The sequence below is a fragment of the Palaemon carinicauda genome, chromosome 6 (assembly GCF_036898095.1).
Source record: "Palaemon carinicauda isolate YSFRI2023 chromosome 6, ASM3689809v2, whole genome shotgun sequence".
Lineage (NCBI taxonomy): Eukaryota > Metazoa > Arthropoda > Malacostraca > Decapoda > Palaemonidae > Palaemon > Palaemon carinicauda.
The window spans coordinates 83504878-83526938 of NC_090730.1; the positions used below are offsets into that span (position 1 = coordinate 83504878).

The 22061-nt window shown below is 45.4% G+C and overlaps 1 protein-coding gene across 2 annotated transcripts in view; it reads left to right on the plus strand.

Moving 5' to 3' along the window:
* The first annotated feature begins 661 nt into the window (after positions 1 to 661).
* Positions 662 to 22061, plus strand: part of rho-7 (rhomboid family intramembrane serine protease rho-7) — a 56101-nt gene continuing 34701 nt past the window's right edge. Inside the window, exon 1 of one of the 2 annotated variants that reach the window (XM_068375277.1) lies at positions 662 to 819. The gene's annotated coding sequence lies outside the window, so the exon portion shown is untranslated. Of the gene's footprint in view, positions 820 to 1066; positions 1284 to 22061 lie in introns of those variants that run through there. The other variant, XM_068375278.1, reaches the window with a different exon arrangement.

The window sequence follows — 22061 nt, forward strand, 5'->3', positions numbered from 1 at the left end:
AGTTTGGACTTCTTAAATTCTTCTTTCATACGCATTGCCCTACCTATAAATGAAGCCAGATCCCTGCTAGGATTTTTCAGCGTACCTAAACTTATGTCTACATTTATTAAGTGTCCTAATTTTGGGCATAAAAATAAATGTTCGGTAGTATCTTCTTCATCTTTGCACAGGTCACACAAATTATCTTCATATTTTCCCCTGAAATTCGCTTTTAAATCGAACATATTTAATCTTGTCTTCATTACAAGGGATGACTTATCTAGATTCATTTATCTGATATAAGGCTGTGGGCCATTTCCTTCAGTAAATCTTATTTTTTTTTCATATTTTTCTTTCTTTTCTTCAATAGCTTCTTCTATTTTTTTTTCAAAATTCTTTTCTTGATTTTGTTTTTCAGGGTCTATATATTGTTTTGTAATCTGTAGATAATGATGTAATGCCTTGTGTGAAATAGCGCTCACCAGCATCCAGCTGCACATAACCATAGGGTAATTCAATACGCACAAAAATAAAATTATAAAGGAAGATTCGTGTCGAATTGTTGAGTACTACATAGAGATATCGATGGAAACTTTGGGAATGCTACTTTATATAATGAAATTTGCTTTCTCTAAGGAACTAAATTGATAACATGTATGTCGTCTGCAGTTTAGAAATAGAACTATAGTAGGTACGAATTAGCTAGTCATTGTTATTGTGTATGAGACTTTTTCCCCACACGTCTGCGGTCTAGTCTAGACTTCAGGCCATTAACCTGTAATTTGTCTTAAACAAGTTTGATATCTTCGCGACTGGTATTCCCACTTCATATAAAAATCGGTAAATTTCTGCTTTGCAAAGGCATATCTTAGCTGTAAAGACTGTATTTTGACTAAGCTATGTTTTCTTGTAAGTGTAACGATCAGGCAGGCTGGATGAATTTTAGCTTGACATAGTTAAGTTGGTAAATTATTATCCTTGTACAGGACTGCATTTCCTAGTCGATAATATTGATTCTGGGTAATTTTACGTTAAATGTATGAAACTTTAATTTCTAGGCAAATATATGAACCATATTCTAATACTCTTAATATTCTTTTATGCAATTCTGACCATGATTACTTGGGCAAACCCCTGTATATAAGTTTTTGGACTCCCTTATATGAACACAATATTGTAGGGCCCCCGTTGAGAAACCGGGGTTATTGGATAGGGAAACACATCAAAACGAGAGATTTGCAGCATTATTAATCATCAGAAATGTGCAATAATCCCAATATCACCTGTGGGAAAAGTATATTGATGTAAGTGCCTTAGAAATACCATAATTTTAAAACTCATGGGTTGAATGTAGTTTATTGGGACAGGCAATACCTTTCTTATTACTTTTCAAATAATTTCTCTTTATTGGGAAAATGTTTATTGTGATCCGAAGGTAGAACGTAGTTTTTTGGGACAGGCAATATCTTTCTTAATATTTGTCAAATCGTTTTTTCTTCATGGGGATTATGTTTTATATGATCTAATATACCATAATATGAAGTTATTTTATCATTGGTTTTATTATAGTTACGAGTAGGTAAAACTTTCTTAGTAAAAACCGACTTTTCCCTATAGAATTATGCCTGTTTCCTTTGAAAATGACACTTATTTTTGTTGCAAATAAATAATGTAATATATATATATATATATATATATATATATATATATATATATATATATATATATATATATATATATATATATATATATATATATATCCACACACATAAACACACATACATACATTCTTACCTCTCAGTTACACTTTTTTTGTTGCAAATAAATAATGTAATATATATATATATATATATATATATATATATATATATATATATATATATATATATATATATATATATATATATATATTTGTCCTGTAACCGAAATACAAACCACGCTATTTACATTGGGTATTAATTTCGGCGTAGCTGAAATGGCGAGCCATTAGATTATTAACGAGGGTTAACTACCCCCTCGCTAGTTAGTGAAGGGGTAGGGGAGGGGTAGCTAGCTACCTCTCCCCCCTCACACACTGGTGAACTGGTTCACTTCGCTTTTGGCTCGGGTGGTGGGTAGATGTGTCTGCTCTCACCCTCGCTTGGCAGCCATTAATGGTTTGTCTTTACTTAATTACTTTTTCTTATACTTAATTTATACATAAACATTCTTTATGTTTATGTATATATTTAGGTATAGAAATATAGTAAGTTTCCTTTTCAGTGTTTGTGCTGAGTGTGTGTAGTGTACGACAACGTCACCGCATAGTTCCAGGCCATCGCGGTTGCACGTCATGGGGCACGATCTCTTGGTCCTTCGGTCGTTCCTTCGGCTTCCGATTTTCGGCCGCCGTGGGGAATCGTCATCGTTGGACTTTCTCCATTCATCTGTTTTCCCCGCTGTTCCTCCTTCCCTGCGGGGAGCTTGGTCTCTCAGCGAGGGGAACGTGGGAGTTTAGTTTGACTACGGTCTCTCTCTCTACTCGAGGTCGTTCACCCTTTTACTACTACTACGTACTATTACGGTAGCCTCTTTCCCGTTGCGGGTTGAGTTGCTATTCCGTTTATTTGTCTCAATTATTTTCAATGAATCTAATTGTATTTGTTAACTTTTCAGCTTCTGTGGAGAAAACTTCCCTTCGGGGTTCAGTCGTTCTTACTATTTGTGAACATTCTTAAATGAATTACATACAGTAATTATAATTCTGTTATAATACATACAGTAATTATAATTCTGTTATAATTCTGTTTTTGTTACAGTTCTCCGCCCTCCCCCTTCTCACGTGAATGTCAGTGGGGGAGGAGGCCGCATACTTGGTTTGTAATTCTTATGTTCCTATTCCCTCGAGGTTTCTCTTCGGAGTTCCTCCTGGGGGAATTTTTGTGAACTAATTATTTATTTTTTTTCTTTCCCCAGTTACGATCTAGTTTCTTCGTTTGCCTAATTGTGCCAACGAAGCAGAGCTGCCCTGTTTGTGCCTTGGGAGTCTGCTGTTGCTGCCGCCTATCTAGGACATCGTCATGGGCATGTTCCCTTCTCTTAGAAGTTCTCCCGTGACAACTGTCAGCTCTTTAGTTTATCTTAGAACGCTCAGGAGGTTCGCCTCCAGGGGTAGGTAACTTCCCTTCCCAGGTATGAGTTTTTTCCCCTGCAGGGGGGGAACTTCTCTTACCTTAATAATTCCTGGATGGATTTTCCTGGTCCTCGGGCGGTTTTGCTCGTGGTGCTGAGTGACCGCTCTTGTAACCATGCTCAAGGGGCTGAGCGGTTGCAAGGCCGGACCATGGAATTTCGTGCGACTATGCTCTTGGGGCATATGCTTAAGGGGCTGAGCAGCTGCAGGATCAATCTTGTGACCTCTCTCGTTCGCGAGGGAGGCCACTCATAAGGATTCCTCTTCGGAGGATTGCTCCTTATATGTCAGCTTGCTGATCCAACGGCCCTAAGGGGCGCCATCATCAGTGTCTTCTAGTCTCTTCTTCGAAATGTTCACCTCTCTCGTTAGCGAGAGAGGCCACTCATAAAGACCCCTCTTCGGAGGACTGTTCCTGTTCAGACCAGCCGGCTGTTCGGGACCTCTCCGCAGTTCGCCATCTCTTAGACCTGCTGTCCTGCCGTCTCCGTTCCTGGCTGCTGACGCTGTGGGCGCCTACGCACCCTGTTATTCAACGGGCACCGGCTCCTTCGGGGCAAAAGGGGCTTTCTCACACTGAGTAAGTCCCTTAAGCGCCAGGTATCCCCTGCGCGCCAACGTTTTCCTGCGCGCTCGCGCGCAATTGCGCGCAAGCGCTTGCCTACTGTTCCTGCTGTTCCTGAGAATTCCATCCAGAGGAATCCTGTTCCAGTCCTGATCGTCCCAGTTCCGGATCGTCCTGTCAGCTGTCCCTTCATCTTAGCGCACGCCGATGATCTTCCTACACCATCGATCTTCGTACGCTCGCTAGCGCCGACGATCTTCTTTGCGCGCTAGCGCCGACGATCTTCTTAAGCGCGCAAGCGCCGACGATCTTCGTACGCGCGCTAGCGCTGACGATCTTCTTTTGCGCGCTAGCGCTGACGATCTTCTTTGTGCGCAAGCGCCGACGATCTTCTTACGCGCGCAAGCGCCGACGATCATCTTGGCTGACGATCTTCTTTCTCGACGAGCGCTGTCGATCTTCTTACGCGCGCAAGCGCCGAAGATCTTCGTACACGCGCTAGCGCTGACGATCTTCTTTTGCGCGCTAGCGCTGACGATCTTCTTACGCACGCAAGCGCCGACGATCATCTTGGCCGACGGTCTTCCTTCACGAGCAAGCGCTGACGATCTTCTTATGCGCGCAAGCGCCAACGATCTTCGAGCGCTGTTGATCTTCTTATGCGCGCAAGCGCTGACTATGTTCTTGGCGAACGATCTTCTTTGGCGCGCTAGCGCTGATGATCTCCCTACGCACGTAAGCTCCGACGATCGTCCGCGCACAGGCTCCGAGGGTTCCCCGCCCCAGCGATCTTCTTACGCGCGCAAGCGCCAACGATCTTCTTGTGCGCGCAAGCGCCGACAATCTTCTTTCGCGCGCAAACTCCGGCGATCTTCAAGTGCCGATGATCTTCTTGCGCGCACAAGCGCCGACGATCTTCTTGCGCGCACAAGCGCCGACGATCTTCTTGCGCGCATAAGCGCCGACGATCTTTCAGCGCCGTCGATCTTTAGCACTGTCGATCTTCTTTCGCACACAAGCGCCGACGATCTTCAAGATCCAACAACCTCATACACGTGCACGCTGACAGCCGCGCGCACGCGCTGACATTTTTCACGGGCTCTTCAATCTGATTCCTGCTCACCCTATGATGTCTCTCTCGCGCGCCCGCATTAGAGTGTTTTCAACGGTCTCTCGCGTGCGACCCCTAGGGTTTTCCCAGCGCGCTCCCTCTACCAAGGTGAGACCTTCTCCCACCGCACCAATGGGAGAAACCCACCTCGAGCAGTAGATTCGTCCCGTGTTAGGGAGAGAAGAGCCCTCAGACTTCTTTGTTGGAGTTACGTTTTCCTCCTATGAGGGAATCGAAGGACTCTAAGAGTTCCCCCAAGTAGAGCCTTTGGGGACAGGAGACTTTGCTGCCAGTTCACCAGGAGGAGAGCAGCATGATTTAGAGCACCACTCCGTGGAAGAGCTTACCAGGGAAGTCTCTCTTGAGAGACTCTCTAGCCGGCAGGTGACATTCTCGGCAACAGAGATCCTGAGTCAGGAGAAGGTCGCAAAGTGCGCCATACAGGCCACTTCGTGGCTGGATGTCTGGCTAGGGTCTCTGGGTATCCTGCTGCGACCCGAGGATCTGTCCAAGGAGAGCATCAGGAAAGCCCTGGAGACCTTCCTTCTCTCGGGCACACGTTCCATCGAGTTTCTGGCCCACATAGTTTCGAACTTGTGGGCAAACTTGATCTTGAAACGATGTGATGCGGTGGCCGAGAGGTTCCACTGGAGGGTCCCAGCCGTGGATACCTGCAAGGTCAGACACTCTTCCATCTGGGAAAGAGTGTTTGAGCCCAAGGATGCGGAACAGGCAGCTGAGAGGTGGAGGAAATCGAACCATGATACTCTTCTCCAAAGGGCTTTTACATATAAGCCCTACAAACCTCCATCAACCTCGCCAATCCAAGACGACGAAACCGGCAGTGGCAGCAAAGACGAACGTGTCCAAGCAGTAGCCCTTTCCTGTCAAAGACAAGAAGGGCTGAAAGTCCTCCAGGGGAAGCAAGAATCCTAGAGGGAGCGGCCAAGTCCGCAAGCACTAGGATTGGCAATCCCCCTGCATGTCCACCAGTGGGGGGATGCTGGCAAGTTGCGCATTCAGGTGGCAGCAACTCGAGTCCGATTCCTGGACGATCTCCATGATCAGTCAGGAATATCGCGTCCCGTTCTTAACGTCTCTTCCTCCCTTGACAGCGAATCCAGTGGTGTTGAGCGCCTTTACCATGGATCGCTAAAGGGGCTAGCCCTTCGGGCAGAATTCGAGACCATGCTCAAGAAGTATGCTCTCCAGGAGGTCATCGACGGCTCCCCAGGCTCCTTCAGTTGACCATTTCTCGTAAAGAAGGCATCTGGAGGCTGGAGGCCCGTCATCAACCTCTCATCTCTGAACAAGTTTGTCAAACAAACTCCGTTCAGCATGGAGACAGCAGATACGGTCAGACTTGCAGTGAGACCGCAAGACTTCATGTGTACACTGGATCTGAGGGACCTGTACTTCCAGATCCCAATCCATCCGTCTTTCAGGAAGTACTTAAGGTTCAGCCTAGACAACAAGATCTACCAGTTCAAGGTGCTGTGTTTCGGTCTCTCCACAGCACCCCAGGTATTCACCAGAGTGTTCACCCTGATATCTTCGTGGGCACACAGGATCGGCATCCGTCTCCTCCGCTATCTGGACGACTGGCTGATCCTGGCAGACTCGGAGTCGACCTTTCTTCGACACCGAGACAAGCTTCTGGGTCTTTGCCAAGATCTAGGGAGCATGGTAAATCCCGAGAAGTCTTCTCTGCCTCCATCTCAACGACTGGTATATCTAGGCATGATATTGGACACCAATCTCCACAAAGCCTTTCCGTCAGACGACAGGATAGCAAGGCTGATGAGGAGGGTCACAGATCTGTTCCTCAGACGAGAAGAGCTTCCAGCCCAATCGTGGTTACGTCTCCTAGGACACCTTTCCTCCTTGGCCAGTCTGGTTCCAAACTGCCACCTCAGGATGAGATCCCTGCAATGGCGGCTCAAGTCCCGGTGGAATCAAGGCCTCGATTCCCCGGACATTCTGGTTCCTATGGGTCCTGCGGAACGGACGGACCTTCAGTGTTGGGGGACGGAGGGAAACCTTCGAATGGGAGTAGATCTTCTCGTCCTCCTCCTGGATTTGATGCTGTTTTCGGACGCTTCAAAAAGAAGGGTGGGGGGCCCACGTTCTGAATCACAGGATCTCAGGCCTCTGGTCAGAATCAGAAAAGTGACTCCACATAATCTGCTAGAATGAAGACCGTAAATCTGGCACTTCAACAATTCCAACAGATCCTGGCGGCCCACTCCGTGGTGGTTGTGAGCGACAACTCCACGGTAGTGGCTTATATCTATAAGCAGGGAGGTACCTTTTCGCAACAGCTATCCCATCTTGCAGTAGAGATACTGAGATGGACCAAAGCCGACTCGATTCCACTATCGGCTCGCTTCATTCCAGGCAAGAGGAATGTGCTCGCCGACAGTCTGAGCAGAGCTTTGCAGATAGTGAGTACCGAGTGGTCTTTGGATCCGCTAGTAGCCAACAAAGTCCTGTCTTTGTGGGGTTCCCCGACGGTGGACCTGTTCGCGACAGACTTGAACTTCAAGCTTCTGCTGTACTGTTCCCCAGTCCCGGTCCCCAAGGCACTCTGGTAAGATGCCTTCCAACAACGGTGGGTCAACATCGACGTTTACGTCTTCCCACCGTTTGGTCTGATGAGAAGGGTGCTCAACAAGACCAGACTATCGGTCAACCTGGCAATGTCCTTGATAGCTCCGCTATGGCATCATGCAGAGTGGTTCCTGGGCCTTCTGCAGCTCCTGACGGAATTCCCGAGAGAATTCCCTCCACGACACGAGCTACTCAAACAACCACACTGCAACATCTTCCACAAAGTCGTAGCATCGCATCAGCTTCTTTCCTGGAGACTATCCAGCACCTCCTCACAGAGAGAGGCTTTTCGCAACAAGTTGCGGAGAGGATGTCTCGACACCTGGGAAAGTCATCTGCAGGGGTCTACCTGGCGAAGTGGAGAGTCTTTTGTGGTTGGTGTCATGGAAAGGGGTATCTCTCCTCTCGATGCCACTATTCCAGCAATAGCGGAGTTTTAAATATTAAGCTTAGCCGGTGAATATATAAATAGCTGACGTCTCCGACGGCCGACAGATTCCAAAAACTCGCGAGCGATCGCCATGAAGGTTGTCGGGTGTGCCCACCAGCGCCAACTATCGGCCAGATACCGCATATACTTCTCAACCAAACCAGTTCTTCTCTGTCGGTGTTACAGACAACATTGGTTCCGCTCGCGCTAGACCTTGAGTTTTCTACCGAATTGGTGAAGTACTTGGTTTTGGTTTTATTGCTTTCGCTGTGTTGGTTTTTTGCTTCAATAAAACTCTTGAAACACTTTTTTGATTTTTGTTGATGAACTTGGCTTCCCTTTGGATTTTCTTTGGATTTTCATAATGGCTGACCCTTCTCCTGTCTATCGCAAATGTGCGAAAGACTAACAAACGTCTTCCGAAAGCTTCTATCGATCCTCATACTGTTTGTGCTATTGCCGGGGTAAATCCTGTCAATTAGGAGATCGGTGTGAGGAATGTGTGGTTTTATCGGAATTCGAGTGGTTAGAGTATGAGAAATATACTCGGAAACTCGAAAGAGATAGGGTGAGGAGAAGTTCTTCTAGATCTTTAGATTTTTCCTCTTCCCATGCCCCTGAACCTAATCCTTCCCCTGTAGTGGTAGTTTCTGAACCCCCTATTGGCACTCATGAACCTTCAATGCGTGATATGTTATTGGCTATTCAAGCGTTGGCATCGGACAGAAACCAGCTTATGTCCGACGTTAAGCTTTTAAAGAGTCAAAGTGGTAAAGTGGAAAGTCAAAGTGGTAAAGTGGAAAGTGCGACTAATGTGTTTAGTGTTGCGACGGAGGGTTCGTCTGTTCGTGCTTGTCGCTTACCTAGTCCGAGACCTCTTTCAAGCTCCCCTGCACCAGGGAGAAGGAATGTCGTAGGACTTAAGGGAGTGAGAGGTGTAAACAAACGTACAGACGTTCCCTCAAAGGTATCAGACGTTGCTCCTCAAGCACGTCCTTACCATAAGACGGGAGAAACTAAATTCTCCTCGTCTTCCGATGATTTGCCGCATAAGAAACCTTGGCGTAAGGTTTCAAGACCCTTAAAGCGCAAGTCAGTCCCTTCAGGACAGGTCCAGCGTCCTGGCTGTAGTCATTGGGACAGCTCTGACCGTATTCAGTCATCGGATGGCTGTTCGCCTGTTAAGCGTAAACGTGACGCTGAGTCCGAGGGTCTCGTTCGGTGCGATGATTTGCACGCACAGACGTTGCCGACGTCACGGCCCGTTTCGACTCCTGTTGACCCGAAGTGGAGTGTCTTACAAGACATGCAGTTGAAACTTTCATCTTTAATGGAGGTTTATGAGCATGACCAGGTTCGTAAAGATCCTTTGCTTGCGGTTCGCCAGTCCGACAAGCGTGACTCAGGTCTTTAACCGCCTAAGCGAGATTTGTCTCGTCATTTTGACGTTAGCGCTAATGTTATCGGTGCTGTTAAACGTGACTCTGATCGTGTTCCTCGTCAGTCACGTCAGTTACGTGACGTGGAACATCATTTTCCGCAGACTCAAGGTGACGTTCAGCAACAATCACCGCAGTCTCGACGTGACGTTCGTCGGCCGACTCCGTTGTCCCGACGTGACGTCGAACGTCAGTCGCCACGGTCGGGTGTTGTTTTTCAACCTCAAGTCCTGCAGTCTGTGCAGTCTCGACGTGATGTCGAACGTCAGTCGACACAGTCTGTTGTTGTTTGTCAGCCTCAAGACTTTCAGTCTTTGCAGTCTCGACGTGACGTCGTTACCTCTGCTTTTGCTGCGGCCCCGTCGCATATTGATGTAGCCTGTCAATCGTTGCCTCCTCGGCATGCTTCTCCGTGTCGCGAGACTTTGCCGTTGTCGGATGATGTTCCTTCGGATGAGGAAGTTGTTGATCCCCTTCCTGCTGATGTTCCTTTGGGGACTCTTTCGGATGGAGAGGAGCCTAGGGTTGCTCAGCCATCCCTTGACTTTAAGAAGATAATGCTTATCTTTAAGGATCTGTTTTCCGATCATTTTGTTTCTGCTGCTCCTCGTTCACCTCCATCTGAGTTCACGCTGGGCCTGGCTTCTTCGACTCCGTCGTTCACGAAGTTGGTGCTCTCTCGCTCTTCTAAGAGAGCTTTGCGTTTGTTGGGAGACTGGTTAATGTCCAGGAGGAATTTGGGGAAGTCCGCTTTTGCTTTTCCCCCTTTCAAATTGGCTTCTCGTGCGAACGTCTGGTATGACACGGGAGAAGTTCTCGGCTTGGGGGTGCCTGCCTCTGCCCAGGGAGACTTCTCAAGCCTTGTAGACTCTCCTCGTCGTCTGGCCATGAGACGCTCGAAGGTTTGCTGGTCCTCTACAGATCTGGATCATCTCCTCAAAGGAATTTTCCGTGCCTTTGAGGTTTTCAATTTTTTGGATTGGTCCCTGGGAGCCTTGAGTAGGAAGGTCTCGTCAGCGGACCGAGATGTCTCTATTCAGATCATGTCGTGCATGGACGAGGCAATAAGGGATGGCTCTAATGAACTTGCTGCTACATTCACAGCAGGTGTTCTCAAGAAGAGAGAGACTCTGTTCTTTTCTGTCTGCAGGTGTCACTCCTTGTCAGAGGTCAGAACTTCTCTTTGCGCCATTGTCTTCTGCCTTGTTCCCGCAACAGCTTATTAGAGATATTGCGGCGTCTCTTGTACAGAAGAACACTCATGATTTAATGGCCACGTCTGCTCGTAAGGCTGTACCTTCGTCTTCTCATGTCAGCAGACCTAAATTTGACACGCCAGCGACAAGGTTTATCCCGCCTTTTCGTGGCAGAGCTCCCAGTAGGGGAGGCTCTCGTGCCGATAGCAAGCGAGGCAAGAAGAGAGGATCTAAATCCTCTCGTGGCAGAGTCTGACTGCCCACGTCCTCAGACAGCAGTAGGTGCCAGATTGACCAACTTCTGGCAGGCCTGGGAGAAGAGGGGTGCAGACCAGGAGTCTGTTTTGTTGCTGAAGGAGGGTTACAAAATTCCTTTTGTACGAAGACCTCCTCTGGTAAAAGATCCGATAGACCTCTCTCCCAGGTATCGAGAGGAGACAAAGAGACAGGCGTTACATCTTCAGGTGTCTCTGTTGTTAGAAAAGGGGGCGGTGGTGAAAGTCTCGGACCTTCAATCCCCAGGTTTTTACAACCGTCTCTTCCTGGTTCCGAAGAACACAGGAGGTTGGAGGCCAGTGCTGGATGTCAGTGCTCTCAATGTGTTTGTTGTAAAAACAAAGTTCACGATGGAGACCACCAAATCCGTTTTGGCAGCAGTCAGAGAGGGCGACTGGATGGTCTCTCTCAACTTGCAGGATGCGTACTTCCACATTCCGATACATCCAGACTCTCAACATTATCTGAGGTTTGTGTACAGGAATGTGGTGTATCAATTCCGAGCACTGTGCTTCGGCCTCAGCCCTGCTCCTCTTGTTTTTACGAGGCTCATGGGAAATGTAGCGAAGTTCCTACATTTATCGGGGATCAGAGCCTCCCTGTATTTGGACGACTGGTTACTCAGAGCGTCGTCCTGTCATCGCTGTCTGCAGGACCTACACTGGACTTTGGATCTTGCGAAAGAGTTGGGTCTCTTGGTGAACATGGAGAACTCACAGCTGACTCCCTCCCAGTCGATTCTCTATTTGGGGATGGAGATACAGAGTCGAGTTTTTTGGGCTTTTCCGTCTGCCAACAGGATCGAGCAGGCTTTGCTCAAAGTCCGTCTCATGCAAGAGAAAAACCGTTGCTCTGTGAGAGACTGGATGAGCCTCCTGGGGATGCTTTCGTCTCTTGAACAGTTTATCTCTCTAGGGAGACTCAACCTGCGCCCTCTCCAGTTCCACCTAGACTCCCATTGGAACAAGGAGAAGACTTTAGAGACGGTCTCGATTCCAATCTCCGATCCAGTCAAGACTTGCCTAGCTTGGTGGGACAGCAATATAAGACTTCGGGAAGGTCTTTCTCTGGCAGTCAAGAACCCAAACCATGTGTTGTTTTCAGACGCATCGGATTTGGGTTGGGGGGCGACTCTGGACAATCTGGAATGCTCGGGTCTTTGGTCCGCAGACCAGAGGAGCCTTCACATCAACTGCAAGGAGCTGTTAGCAGTCCATCTAGCACTAAGGAGTTTCTAGAGTCTGATTCGAAACAAGGTGGTGGAGGTGAATGCAGACAATACCACGGCCTTGGCTTACATCTCGAAGCAAGGAGGCACTCGCTCCCACGCTCTTTTCGTCATCGCAAGGGACCTTCTCATTTGGTCAAAAGATCGAAACATCTCGCTTTTGACGAGGTTCGTCCAAGGGAAGTTGAATGTCTTGGCGGACTGTCTCAGTCGAAGAGGTCAGGTGATTCCTACGGAGTGGACGCTCCACAAGGATGTGTGCGAGAGACTTTGGATGACTTGGGGTCAACCCACCATCGATCTCTTTGCGACCTCGTTGACAAAAAGGCTCCCGACTTATTGCTCTCCGGTCCCAGATCCAGAGGCGGCCCACATAGATGCCTTTCTTCTGGACTGGTCTCACCTGGACGTTTATGCCTTTCCACCTTTCAAGATCCTAAACAAGGTGCTGCAGAAGTTCGCCTCTCACGAAGGGACCAGGTTGACGTTGGTTGCTCCCCTCTGGCCCGCGAGAGAGTGGTTCACAGAGGTACTTCTATGGCTGGTAGACGTTCCAAGGAGTCTACCTTTGCGGATGGATCTCTTACGACAGCCTCACGTAAAGAGACTTCGTCAAAGCCTCCCCGCGCTTCGTCTAACTGCCTTCAGACTATCGAAAGACTCTCTAGAGCTCGAGGGTTTTCGAAGGAGGCAGCTAGAGCGATCGCGAGGGCTAGAAGATCCTCTACCATCAAGATCTACCAGTCGAAATGGGAGGTATTTAGAGACTGGTGCAAGTCCTCCTCTATTTCCTCTTCCAGTGCCTCTGTAGCGCAGATTGCGGATTTTCTGCTTTATCTGAGAAACGGTCGCTCCCTCTCTGCATCCACCATTAACCCTGGATAGGTACGGTCCTCGGACACCCCTTTAAGGGTATACTCGGACGCGAACGACCCCGACGCCAAAAAAAATTCTTGAAAAATCAGTTTTTGCAGTAACCTCCTTTTTTCTTTTGCCAAAAAAAACTTCAATGAATGCTTAAAACAACTGTAAAGATAAATACTACTCATCTGCAGAAAAACTATTTATTATAAATATTTTAAAAAATTAAGTAGAAAAAAAAAAGACCTGACATAAAAATTCATAAAAAAAAAGTTTATACATATATACACAAATCCTTTTAGGAATTGATTCTTGAATGTTTAGGACACATCTTGATGTATTTTGGATGAAGTCAGACCCATGGAGGTGAAGATCTGAAATGAGAAAAAAAGGGTAACTTTTTTTGGCCAAAAAAAATTGTCCAAATTTCATGAATTTTTTTGGGTACCCAAATGAAATAGGAAGTGGCTAATTTTTTTAGGGAATAAACATATGTTATCCTAAAATAGAAATATGTAAAAAAATCTTCATTATTTTGTAAATTACATTTATATCAGGGGCCATATCTAAAGGTAATTTTTTGAGTACTTGGAAATTTCGTAAATAAATACATATATTTAATATATACAGTAATATGATATTTATGCAGGTAAAAATATACCAAAATATCACAAATTCTATAGGGAACAAGAATATATATAGATAGGGCAGCTTACGCTTCGGATATGTCCACAAAATGGCCGCCAACCACACTGACTCAGACTCCCTAATCTGCCACTTGAAATGTAGGAAGGGTATGTCAATTTCAAGGTGTTATTTACTAATCTAATTATTATTGGATATGCATAAAAATTGTATGGTGGGTTGCTGGATAATTGTCGATTATTTTACGTTTATAAAATTAAAATTCTGACCCAAAAAAATTTTTTTGAAGGGAAATAAAATCGAAAAAAAAAAATGTAAAACAATATTTTAGCTAAAAAAATTTGATGATATTCAATCAAAAAAAAAGTAAACAAAATTTTCCGACAAATAAACATCTAGAGGAATCATTACTCTGTGATAGTTCCTTAGTACGTAGTAATTTTGAAAGAATTGGGAAAAAACGAAAAAATGGCAATCACCGGAAAATCGAACACATACCTATATATACGCCATATCTGGCTAAAAAAAAGATAGGCATGGGTAGCCAGATCATCTAGAAACACTTTCCAACACTATAAAAATATAAGTTTTGCGACACTACTTGCCAATTCCTTACGGTAACATGACTAAGCAAAAAAATGCAAAACAAATAAAAAGGGGCACTCGTGGAAAAATGGCCATTCTAATATACGGCATTTCAGAAAAAAAAAATTTCAGCCACGTGCTAGGCAAACCATCAAGGCATATTTTCCGACAAATAAACATATAAATGAAATATTACTCTGTGATAGTTCCTTAGTACGTAGTAATTTTGAAAGAAATGGGAAAAAACGAAAAAATGGCAATCACAGGAAAATCGAACACATACTTATATATACGCCATATCTGGCTAAAAAAAAAATAGGCATGGGTAGCCAGATCATCTAGAAACACTTTCCAACACTATAAAAATATAAGTTTTGCGACACTACTTGCCAATTCCTTACGGTAACATGACTAAGCAAAAAAATGCAAAACAAATAAAAAGGGGCACTCGCGGAAAAATGCCCAACATTCTAATATACGGCATCTCAGATAAAAAAAAAGACATGCACGTGTTAGCCCAACCATCAAGGCACACTTTCTAACACATAAACATGAAAAAAAAATCAATAATATACGGCAATTCCTTACTACGTAGTAAATTTTTACAAATATTGAAAAAAAAAAACAGAAATTGGCAACCGCAGTTAAATACCCAATATAACAATAACTACGTCGTATCTGACAAAAACAAAATCACGCATGGGTAGCCAGATCATCTAGACACACTTTCCAACATTAAAAAAGCAAAAGTTTTACGACACTATTTCGCAATATCTTACGGAAAAATGACTTGGCAAAAAATTTAAAAAAATTAAAAAGGGACACTCGCGGTAAAATGCCCGACATTCTAATATACGACATCTCAGATAAAAAAAAAGACATGCACGTGTTAGCCCAACCATCAAGGCACACTTTCTAACACATAAACATAAAAAAAAAATGAATAATATACGGCAATTCCTTACTACGTAGTAATTTTTACAAATATTGAAAAAAAAACAGAAATTGGTAACCGCAGTTAAATACCCAATATACCAATAACTACGTCGTATCTGACAAAAACAAAGTCATGCATGGGTAGCCAGATCATCTAGACACACTTTCCAACACTAAACAAGCAAAAGTTTTACGACACTATTTGGCAATATCTTACGGAAAAATGACTTGGCAAAAAAATGAAAAAAAATGAAAAAGGGGCACTCGCGGTAAAATGGTCCTCGTGGTGATGAACGACATTTTAACTAAAAAAAAAAACATGCACATGGTAGCCAAACAATCCACCAAGACTTTCCACAACTGATAACCTATACAAGTTGCACCATTCTACGACAATTTCATAATACGTAATAACTTTGATAATTATGCAAACTACCTCAGAAGGGTAAACTCGGACGCGAACGACCCCGATGCGTCTCAGAAATCGGGGAAGGAGTACAGCTACAGCAATGCACATCTGGACACTACTAGAGCGTGTAGGGGAGACACCTCCTGCAGGTCGATCACCCACAAATTCAGTCACAGGGGTGAGTCACGTGAGAAAAACCTGTTTTTTTTTGACGCTCGGGGTCGCAAACGACCCACCGTACCTATCCAGGGTTAAAGGCTACAGAAGCATGTTAGCTTCTGTTTTCAGGCATAGAGGTTTGGATCTTTCGAATAATAAAGATCTCCGAGACCTGCTTAAGTCTTTTGAGACTTCTAAGGAGGGTCATATTTCAACTCCTGCTTGGAACTCGGACGTGGTCCTACAGTTCCTTATGTCAGACAGGTTTGAACCGTTAAATTCAGCCTCCCTGAAGAATCTTACCCTCAAGACACTTTTTTTGGTGAGCTTGGCTTCGGCTAAAAGGGTGAGTGAGATACATGCTTTTAGCAAGAACATCGGCTTCTCAGCTAATAAAGCAGTATGTTCTCTTCAACTTGGTTTTTTGGCCAAGAATGAACTTTCGTCTCGTCCTTGGCCTAAATCTTTTGAAATCCCTAGTCTTTCTGAGATTGTAGGTAATGAAGTTGAAAGAGTGCTGTGCCCCGTTAGAGCTCTTAAATTTTATTTATCTAGAACTAAACCGCTACGAGGTTGTTCAGAGGCTTTATGGTGCTCCGTTAAAAAGCCCTCTTTGCCCATGTCTAAGAATGCATTATCTTATTTTATTAGACTTTTAATTCGGGAGGCACATTCTCATTTAAGTGAGAAGGATCGTAATTTGCTTAAAGTCAAGGCTCATGAAGTTAGAGCAATAGCAACTTCGGTAGCATTTAAGCAAAATAGATCCCTTAAAAGTATTATGGACGCGACCTTTTGGAGAAGCAAATCGGTGTTCGCTTCATATTACTTGAAAGATGTCCAGACTCTTTATGAGGACTGCTACACACTGGGACCATTCGTAGCAGCGAGTGCAGTAGTGGGTGAGGGTTCTACCACTACATTCCCTTAATCCCAATATCCTTTTAATCTACTCTTGAAATTTTTAATCTTGTTTTGGGTTGTACGGGAGACTAAGAAGTCTTTCGCAATCTTTTTGATTTGGCGGGTGGTCAAAATATTGTTTCTTGAGAGCGCCCAGATTAAGGGTATTGATGAGGTCCTGTTATAGGGGTGTTCACCCTGGATATAGCAGCTCCTGGGAGTCTTTCAGCATCCTAAGAGGATGGCCGGGCTTCATGAGGATAGCGGACTAATGAGGCAGAGTAATCATCAGAGTCAGCTTCTTTACCAAGTACCTATACTTAAGTTTGTTTTTTGAATATTTGTCAAAAACTCTTGAGCATATACGCCTTTATTGTTTTAATACTGGTCTCTACCCACCACCATGGGTGTAAATCAGCTATTTATATATTCACCGGCTAAGTTTAATATTTAAAAATGATATTTTCATTATAAAATAAATTTTTGAATATACTTACCCGGTGAATATATAATATTAAAGGCCCTCCCTTCCTCCCCGATAGAGACCCTACGGACTGAGAAGAACTGGTTTGGTTGAGAAGTATATGCGGTATCTGGCCGATAGTCGGCGCTGGTGGGCACACCCGACAACCTTCATGGCGATCGCTCGCGAGTTTTTGGAATCTGTCGGCCGTCGGAGATGTCAGCTATTTATATATTCACCGGGTAAGTATATTCAAAAATTTATTTTATAATGAAAATATAATTTTCTTGTGTATTTTCGGAAAGAATGCGCCTTTCGGTCTCGGCGGTGAAAGGCTAACGCTCAGCCTTAAGCCTGGCCTTCAGGCTGAAGGGAATGGACATTTCTTCCTCGCTGGAACTTTCACCACTCATACGCAGCTACAAGCTCAACTGCCCTCAGTTGGAAGTGAGACCTCCTCCATGGAACGTGGTTCGTGTCCTCAGGTCTCTTAAGAGACCTCCGTTCGAACCATTACGCCAGGTCTTCTGATCGTCACCTGGCTTGGAAGACGATGTTCCTGCTCGCTCTGGCCTCAGCCAAGCGAATCAGTGAACTTCATGGTCTCTCGCACGACGTCGCCCATTCAAGTGGATGGGAGGAGGTAACATCCGGGTTCGTCCCTGAGTTTGTTGCTAAGACTCAAAATCCTGGAGTTCCGGACCAACGGTTTGACTCCTTCAGGATTTCGAGTCTCTGTTCTGTAACAGATGACCCAGACCATCCCCTACTGTGCCCAGTACGGAGTGTGAGGCTCTATCTTAACAGAACAGCTGCAGTTCGTCCTTGAGTGCAAGCCATGTTTGTGAGCACACGAAGGACGAAGAGGAGGGTCACGAAGTACACCATCTCAGCTTGGATTCACAGGGTCATCCACCTCTCCCTGAATCCAGACCCTCCTCCGTCACGTCGCCCTAGAGCAGACGATGTCAGAGGCATCGCTATGTCCCTGACATTCAAGAGAAACTTCTCAGTGATGCAGGTTGGGGTGTGGAAGCGTCAAACGACCTTCACAGCCCGCTACCTGCAGGACGTGACCCACAGGAGGCTCGTTCTCTATCTGCCCTGTGGTGGCTACACAACAGCTGGTCTAACCTCAGGCTCCTTAATGGACAAGTAGCAGAAGGTTGAGGGCATTGTTACCCGGTTTTAGTCTGCATGAATGAAAAAGTATGCCTGGCTCTTACTCTTTTCTTCATCCTCCCCTCTGTTGGGGAAAGCAGCATCCTGGGTTCTCTGCATAGCTGACCTCAAACCACTGCAGGTAAACCATGCTTCCTTGTGTTCCTAGTATTAGATAATACTGTCGCGTCCCCCATATCCTGACGAGGTGGTATTGGGAACGTCCTAGCCTAGAGCTCCATCTAAGGACTTCAGGTCGACTTCCTAGGACGGGTCACACTTCATTCCTTCACACACAAGCTTAAGTAGGCCGCACGTTCCTTGCGGAGCAAGGAACTTGCGAGGTGCAGGGACTCCTTATCTCGAGTGCTACACACTCGGATTTTGAGTCCCTGGGCAAAACCAAAGCCAGTAAGGATGGGACTTACCACCCTACCTAAGGATTAAGTTACCCAATGTAAATAGCGTGGTTTGTATTTCGGTTACGGAACAAATGACAAATTCGGAGATAATTTGTATTTTTCCTAACCATAAAAACCTTAGCTATTTACACATAATTGCCCGCCAGCCCTGTCCCCCGTGAAGTCCTACCTCTAAGCGAAGTGAACCAGTTCACCGGTGTGTGAGGGGGGAGGGGTAGCTAGCTACCCCTCCCCTACCCCCTCACTAACTAGCGAGAGGGTAGTTAACCCTCGTTAAAAATCTAATGGCTCGCCATTTCAGCTACGCTGAAAGTAATACCCAATGTAAATAGCTAAGGTTTTTATGGTTAGGAAAAATACAAATTATCTCCGAATTTGTCATATATATATATATATATATATATATATATATATATATATATATATATATATATATATATATATATTTGGGCTCAAGCCATGTCGTCCTGATGGAAGTTCCCAAAGGGTAGCTTCCTTGGGTATATTATAACTACGGCGATATTCCCAGAGAATTTACCTTAAGGTACCCAGAATTCTAACTCCTGGAGCGAATATCCCTAGTAAAAGAACCAGGGATATCGCGAAATATCAGAGGACGTATTCTTGACACTCCACATAGCAATCTGCACCCCGAACAGAGTTAACACTTCGAAGGGGTCAGTTGGCAAGAAAACGAAAACGAGAAAGAAAAGGAGAGCCGCTCGCAAGGTATCTCTCCTCTCCCGTTTCGTAAGCGTGCATTGCGCCGCTCACGGCGCCATCTGTATTCCTTTTTGCGTAGCTCAACAACTCGGTGTTTTTTCCCTGTGTTTCTCGCAATTCTTGGATTATTTCAACTTATAATGCTTTCTCCAACTTCTGCTTCTGATAAGTTGAGTATTATTTCTTTTATGTATAATGTAAGCTCTTGGTAATTTTAAAAGTGATTTGATAGTGATATCGTTGTTACAAGAGCTGTTGCCTTCCGGAGGCGTCCTGGACGCTGTCGCTCGCTAGGTATGAGTTATTTAGTTAGCCAGAGCGACATTCCCGGCTGTTTTGCTTTAATAATTTTAGCTGTTTAGCGTTACATAGGATTTCTTTATATGATGCTTTGAGTATTTTTGTTTTGGCGAAGGTTTTGCCGATTCTAGCCTACGCTAGGCCTTGTAGCCTAGTCGTTTGGCCCTAGTACTTTCCTGCATGATATTCAGATTTCCGAGTGTTTTTAAAATTTTATTGAAGCTTTAGGCAGTTTTATACATTTAAGATTATGTTGATTTCTTCCAAGATAGTATACGAGTGAGTTTCGGTGATTTAGGTAATCGATTCTCGTTGCGCCTAGGCTAGTTGTCTGTGGGGCCTTAGTATACTTTCTCACACTCCCCGGTTGCTCTCTTCTCTTCGGAGAAGGTGTGCAATCCCTTTCCCTCTGTTTAAGCCTTGGGCTTAACCCTAATGGTTTATCTGAATTGACTTTAGATAAAACTATATTAGGGTGTTTCTGTTCCTTCCTGTTTCCAGTAAGTCTGGCTTCAGGGAGGGGGCAGGACATCAGAGTTTTTAGTCTGAGTCTGTTTATGTCTAGCTTGTGGTTGAGATTCCCTCGCTAGACTGACAACAGACATAGGAGGCTTAGCCTCCTTAGTTCACTTTCGAAGGTTTCTGTACGAGATGATTCCTTCTTCTTGTGATCTAGCAGACTAGTCCTGTGTTGTTGTTCTCGGTGTGGTGGATAAGATCCTCTTTTCCGGGAATAACAACGCCTTCCTTGCTTTGGTTCCGAGGGAGGTGGCAAGTATTGCTGGCCTCCCTCCTCGGATCTCCCCTAGGCTAAGATGAGTTTTCTTGGCTGCGGGTGATTCATTATCAGAGCAAGGTTGGCAGGACCCTCTTCTCCCTTTCCCCCTCTTTCCTTTGTGATGGCCTAGCCATTGCATTCCTGTCCGTCATTCTACATCTGTACCTAGCATAGGTTAGGATGTGGGGTTGACTAAGTCCCTTGCCGGCCGGCAGGGGTCTTCTGCTTTGAGTGCTGCCCAGACCTCCCTTGGTCTCTCATCCATGTTTGTTTGTAGAGCCAGATGGCATGGGTCAGGAAGCCTGAAGTTATATTCTCCCCTTCCTTATGTGCACTCTTTCGGGTTGCCGGGTTATGAGGTAGTACAGTCTCTTATCCCGGCATCCATTCTGTTTTCTTCTAGTGTTGTACCCTAGCCCAGCTGCCGGCAGCCGGGCAGTCGGAGTTCTCTGGTTCTTTTGCTGCCGGCCAGCATTGGTTGTATACCTTTGCCGGCCGGCTATATATCACACCACTGTCTGCTGGCCGCTACGATTGGTGGCCGGCAGCTGGGTGCTATCTTGTGTAGTTGCCGGCCGGCAGTCATTGCCGGCCGGCACATGCATTTGAACCAGCGTTCTTCCACCTTAGAGTTCTTAAGTAGTATACTTTGGAACTAGTTAAGGTGTGTGCCGGCCGGCACGTACCTTCTATACTGTAGCTAGTATTTTTCAGTATAGTATATACTGTAGGGAGAAAACTATAGTATAGTATTTGTTACAACACTAAGTTTTTCTAACACTTTTGTGTTGTCTCGCACAACCCTTTGGTGTAACCTTACAGATAAAGAAAGTGAGTTCTTTCTTGTCTATTATCCAGCATTTTAAAATCATTTTTTGGGTGTGAGCTACACCTGTTTCCTCTGGAAATTATTCATTGGTTGCTCTAGATTAGATTAACCATACGATTTTATTATCTGGAAGGTTGCAGCAATTGACTGTGCGGGAAATACAAGTGTGTGTCTTTCCTTTCTAGTTTAGTTGTGCTAAGCTATGTATATCCAGTGATACGTAGTTCACTTGATACTCATGGAATTTTCTTCTCTTTACAGGAGGACCATCTGAAGTGTGGAAGCGTTTTCTGCAACGTCCGCAGCAAGAACTTCTGCGGACATGATTTGTGTAGGAGGCACGCAGCATGCGCAGTCTCCAAAGGTGATCTCCGGTATTGGGACCCGCAGGTATGTACCGTATGCACAAACCTGATTACTGAGGCTTTTGATTCCCCTAAGACGGCAGAGTCAAGGGACGCAGCAAGGGAGAAGCTTCGTACCTGGGTAAGGGGCTTTCAGAAGAACACTTCTGGGCCCTATCTTCCAAGTGAGAAGATGAGGGCTTACCTTTTTCCCAGGGCATCAGCTGATGCAGTGATTCCCCAGCCTCAAGTGGAGATACCAGTGGTTCAGATCCCGGTGGATGCTGAAGTCGCGGACATCCAATTGGACGATAGGATGTCGGAGGTGTCCGAGCGTTTGGAAGATGACCTTCTGGCAGACAACCAGAATGAAGAGCAGGCTCCAGACAATGAAAAGGAAGAGGTCGACGAGGTGTCGGCTACTCCGGTTCAGGCCCCTGAACCTACTCCCTCAACATCGTCCTCTCTCCCAGATGAGCTGGGAAAGACCCTTTCCTCCATCGTTGGAATGATCCAACAGATGCAGAGGGAGAATAA